Source organism: Gobio gobio, assembly GCF_949357685.1.
Source record: "Gobio gobio genome assembly, chromosome: 4".
Classification (NCBI taxonomy): Eukaryota; Metazoa; Chordata; class Actinopteri; order Cypriniformes; family Gobionidae; genus Gobio; species Gobio gobio.
The window spans coordinates 18,807,749-18,813,748 of NC_137100.1; positions in this window are offsets into that span (position 1 = coordinate 18,807,749).

Sequence of the window (6,000 nt, forward strand, 5' to 3'; positions counted from 1 at the left end):
TTCCGCCGGAGTGTGGTTTTATAATGCTTTAGCGCCTCACAGTAATGAAGGCGGAGCTCCGGATTATCTGGTTGTCTGTATTTTTTTGGATGGATAAATTTCGGAGGTTTTTTCTCAGAGCCTTACAGTCCAAATCAAACCATTTTTCAGTGTCTAAATGTTTTTTCTTTGGTTTAACAAATGTCAAATTACTTTTTTGGGCCATTTTGTAGAATATATTGTTTAGATGTTGAACTTCCTGGTTGATGCCGAATTGGTTTTTAAGGTATACCTGTGTTTGGAATTGATGTAGGAGGGATTGTACTTCTCGAGATTCAAGAGCGCTGGTGTAATTAGTGGCACTGTTTTCTGTCCATTTGAATTATGTTATTTTGCTCATTTGATACGGTGTCCGAATTGGTTTGGGTGATGTTTCTGGTTGCTTTATGTAGAGTGTGATTTGGCTGTGGTCTGAGAAAGGTTTCAGGGGTTTGACTGTGAATGCTCTCAGGGAGGAAAGCTCGAGGTCTGTGATGCTATAGTCCACAGTGCTGTTACCAAGAGCTGAGCTGTAGGTGTAGCGGCCGAGTGAGTCCCCGTGCAGTCGTCCGTTCATGATGAACAGACCCAGTCCTCGGCAGAGCTGCAGAAGCTGCCGTCCGTGAGCGTTCACGGTCTGATCCCGGTTCTGTCTGGCAGGGTATGAAGGGTACAGGGCATTATTTCCAGTGATAAATCTGCTGCCCTGTGAATCTAGGAAGTCTAATTCCTCTCCTGTTCTAGCGTTTAGGTCCCCCATCAGCAGCACATTTCCCTGGGCCTGGAAATGGCTGATTTCCCCTTCTATGTTCTGAAAGGTTTCCTCTTGGAAATAGGGAGACTCGAGGGGGTGTATATATATAGCGCACAGGAAAACAGGCTGGGATGTTGAAATGATTCCTTTATTAATTTTTAGCCACAGGCGGTATTGGTCTTTTTTAACTAGTTCTATGGCTAGTTGTGTTTTGGTCCAAATTATGGACCCCCCCCCCCCCGAGTCTCTTCCCTGTGTGACTGATGTGTGTTTGACTGATGGGAGTATGATCTCTCTGTATCCTGAGGGACAGCCAGTAAACACATCTGCTCTACACCAGGTTTCCTGTAAGATGATGACATCTATGTCTTCTAGTTCACTCATAAAATCAGCATTTCTGCTTTTTAGGCCAAAGACTGAGGAGTTTAGACCTTGGATATTCCATGTTGAAAAAAGTGATTTCATTTCAAACGGTTAAAGTAGACTGTATGGTTTGTTTGCCATTTTGAGAAAAGAGAATGATATACAGAACTACAATAGATTAAATGAAAACAATGAATGATAGAAGTAGTGTTAGATGAACTCAAAGCATCAACAAATCGATTGTAAATGTACATGTACACTACTAATGTGTGTGTTGTGGTATAATGTGTTTTGTTTTTTTACCACTGTCCGCTGTGTGTTAGTAGGTGTGAGCAGATGATACTCAGCATGTGTTGGATGTCGTGGAGTTCAGCGTTAGGACGGTTCACTCCTCCGCTGACCGCTTTGGCGTAGCACGGTCTGCTGGGCTGGGCCGGGCTCTGTTGTGGACGGGCTTCAGCTGCTGGAGGTGTGGGGCTGTTGTAGGACCCTCTCTGTCCGTATGGATGTACCAGACTCTTATACAGGTGGACGTGATCGTATAGACAGTCAGTATCCAGGTCTGGATGGTGGGCCAAGTGGACATTAGGCAGGAGGGTACAGTGTCTGGAGATAGTGGAATTTATTTTATGGATAGTGTTGGGATGGAAATCTGTCCTCTGAAGCAGAGTGGACAGGATGATTTTTGAGTTGGGGAAGGTTTTTCTGGCTTTCTCCACGACCGCTCTGAGGGAGTCGGACACTCGGTCCTGTTGGCTCCGCAGGTTGTTGGTGTCCGTGTGGATTATGATGTGGCTGGGCCGGCCTAGCTGAGATGCTGTCAGGAGCTCCAGGGCTTTGTCAGTGGTGGGACACCAGAATTTAACAGCTTTGTGTGGGGGGGGAAAGTTTCTTTATGTCGATGAATTTTCCGTTTGAATCGATGAGTAGTGCTATTTGAGGTTCCTCTGTGCTGGTCGGTGCTGGGCTGCTGTGGGGCGAGGGCTGGAGCTGTTGTGCTGAGGAGGTGCTGACAGGGGGCGCTGTGATGGCTGTGAGCTGTCCGGGTCGGGTCTCTCTGTGCTGACCGGTGTGTGCTGACTCTCTGTGTCATGAGACTCTGGGGTGGAGGGCAGTGTTTGAGCTCTGTGGATCTGCTCTGGCTCTTCTCTGGCCAGGAGGAGCTCTCTCAGCTGCTCTCTCAGGGCCTGGATCTCACTGCTCTGCTGCTCTCTCTCCTCCTGCATCTCTCTCAGCTGCTGCCTCATCTCTAGTGTGGCCTGCTCTCTGTCCTGGAGCTGGAGTCTCAGTGCGGTCAGCTCGCTCTGATGGCTGTCCTTCTCTGTCTGAAGCGTTCTCATCTGCTGTGTGAGGGCTGACAGTCTCTGTGTTAGGTGCTGGAGTTCAGTATGAGCTGCACATGTGTGTGGCTGCTGCTGTTTGAGCACAGTTTCTCTGAGCTCCACCATCTCCATCTCCAGCTTTGTGAAGTGCTCCTGGAGCAGGGGTATGGATCTGAGGGAGGATGAGGCGTTCTCCATCTCCAGCTCTGTGAAGTGCTCCTGGAGCAGGGGTATGGATCTGAGCAGAGAGGACGAGGCGTTCTCTGCAGGGGTGGGCCTGAGATCTGAGGTGCTCTTCTCCTGTTCAGAGGACAGACTTTTAGACAGTAGAGCTTTCTCATGTTTAACAGTCTCCCCGATTTCTCTGTAGTCGGCCTGGAATAACATCAGATTCCCCTGTACCATGACTGTGCCGTTTTTACATATCTTCACGGTCATTCCTGTGCTGTCGGGGTCATGGGGTTCTCTGATCTTGACTTTCCAGCCATTACAGATGCCTTCCTTCTTTACGGAGGGGTAATGGCTGATGATGGCTTTATGCCAGGCGCTGGGGTGATCAGAGAAGAAGATTGCAGAGGTTGCAGATTTCTCCAGTTTTAAACAGATCTGCGAACAGAGTCTCTGGGCTGTTTGTGAGGAGATTCTGCTTATAGTTCTTCCTTGCAGAGTCAGTTTTGACCTCAGAGGGAGACTGTATGAGGAGGGGGGAGCTGCTGCTCTGATTGGCTGATTCTCTCTGGCTCATTTAAATTGCTACATTGAGGAATGCCAGAGTGTGAGCTAGCCATAGCTTTAGCTTTTTAGCATTTTAGCTCATAAAAATATATAAAAGGTCAATTTTATGCCCTAATATAAGGGGTAAACGAGCAAATAAGCCAAAAAAAGGTTTCCAGTGCAGTTTGGGCTGTACTCACTGCTTCTCCCTCTGTCAATAGCTGGATCTCCTCCTGTTTTAAACTTCCCTCCAATTTTCCAGCAGGTCTGTTGCTAGAAGTCTGATTCTCTGATCCTCTGCGTCGGTTATTTGGTTTAAAGACTAAAATACTGTAATTTCTGAGTTCTTTTCATCAGAGTTCACTGCTGTACATGTTATTCTCCTAGATTTTGTAGATTTTTGATATATCTCTTATCTCAAAATAGCAAAGAAAGAAATCTAAGAGCTCATGCAGATCATGGCTTCTCTCTCTGAAGTCTTTCACTCACTCACTCTCTCTCTCTCTCTCTCTCTCTCTCTCGCTCTCTCTCTCTCTCTCTCTCTCTCTCTCTCTCTCGTGCGCATGCGTGGGCGTCTGCTGAGCGAGTGTGGAGAGCGCGTGGTGAGTGTTGAGCGTTGTTTGAGTGTGTGTGAGTGATTTTTCGTGGCTGTTTGTGCCTAGAGACTTTTTTCACCCTCTGTTATTTTTCTATCTTTTTCTTTTTTCTCTTTCTCTATTTTTTTGGTTTGTTTTAATTGTTAGTAACAGTTGTTGCGGTGCGTTAATCCGGGCCGTGTGCTACCTGTATTTGGGGAAGCATGTCGGTCCCGGTGTTGTGCCGAATTTCGACCCCCTGCCAAATTATTACCCCCCTCGTTGAAGTCGCTACTTGATTGCCTAATCCTAACCCCACCCCTAATCCTAACCCCTCCCCCACACCTACTCCTAAACCTTCCAATACTAGGGGGTAATAATCTGGCAGGGGGTCAGAATTCGGCACCACACCGGTTTCGCGAGGTCTGAATACACTCACGCGGCGCCACGCAGTGAAGGTGGCGTCCGCGGTGAGTGTAGAAGACTGTTGTTTGGCTATAGGAGAAGTTGTGGGCCATGAGTGCATTCTGTCAGCCTCAAAAATGAATAATGCCAATGTCATTTTTTTAAACAATGTAGATAAAGCAAATGAGCTAGTTGAGCGTGGTATTGTTATTGATGGTTTGTTTACACCTGTTCTCCCTTTGTCAATGCCATCTAAAAAAGTGACATTATCCAATGTTCCCCCGTTCATCAGTGACCAGTTGTTAAATCAATCTCTTTCTCGTTATGGTAAATTGGTGTCTCCGATTAAAAAAATACCAATTGGAAGCGGATCTCCGTTGTTGAAACATGTAGTTTCTTTTAGGCGATTTGCCTACATGATTGTGAAAGATGACGCTGAATTAGACCTTAGTATACGTTCAAATTCCGTATAGAAGATTTCGACTATGTTGTGTTTGCAACAACAGGGAAAATGAAATGTTTTGGTTGCAACAAAGTGGGACATTTAGTGCGTGATTGCCCTGATAAAACATCTGCAACAGAGCAAAATATAAATGATGTAACTGTTCCACCCGCGACAAGTCAACCCATAGACGAGTCAGACGCGATCGCGGCAGATCGGGCTGAACTTGAGCCGATTGCAAAAGAGCTGCAAGAGGTAAATCAGCCCCATTCTGCGATTACTGTAATAAAGTCGTCCAACAAAAAGGCAGATGATGCCGAGTCCACCGGGTCTTTGGATGAAGGACGTACTTTGACGGATACTTGCCCAGGCAGTGACGCTGTAAACAAAGTGTCCGAGGTCTCCCAGCGCGAGGGAGAAGAACAGCTGTTGATCGAGCACAGAAGTGAGAACGATGGCATTGACAAAGAGAAAGAACGCACTCTGTTTAAAGTACCGCTGAAGCGGAGGAAAAGTGAGAATAATTGTGAGTCGAGACCTGTAAAAAAAACAAATGTAGCTGAAAGTGAAGACCAGGGTGAGACAGAGAGTGATTGTGAATCCGATTCTAGCCTCTCTTTTTCTCAGAGTGAATGCGTGAGTCGAAACTATGAAGTGGAAGATATTAAACTCTTTCTTAAAGCAACCAAAAATAGAAGAGGAGTACGAGTGAATGAATATTTTCCTGACCTTAAGCAATTCATTGAAAGGACAAGATGTCTGATGGCTGAAGGGTTTTTTACTAATAAGGAAATGTACAGGTTAAAAAAAATTGTGGGAAAACTCAATACTGAAATTAGTAATGATGGTGGTGAAAAAAGCTAATTTAATGATAATCAGTGGTTTGTTTTTACTGTTTTGTTTTTTATTCATTATGGGTGAAGTTAGTGCTGCTTCAGTGAATATAAATGGAGCCAGAGATGTAAAAAAAAGAGTAACATTATATGAAATGTCTAAAGAGAAAAAACTAGATATTATTTTTCTTCAAGAAACTCACAGTGATGTAAAGAACGCTGCAGATTGGGAAAGGGAATGGGATGGCATCTCTATTTTAAGTCATAACACTGCTGTCAGTGGAGGAGTCGCCATTTTATTTTCTAAAAACTTTAAACCGGTTTCTTATGATGTTGAAGAGATTATAAAGGGCAGACTTTTAAAAGTTCGAGCTTTATTTGAAAACCATGTTTTTGTTTTTATTTGTGTTTATGTCCCTACCTCAGGAGTTGAAAGAATGTTGTTTTTAAATACCCTCAATTCAACCCTGCAAAATTGTAATAGTGAAGAGTTTTTGTTTCTGGGTGGTGATTTTAATTGTACAGAACAAAATATTGATAGAAATCACATAGAGCCCCATGAGCCATCCCGTAA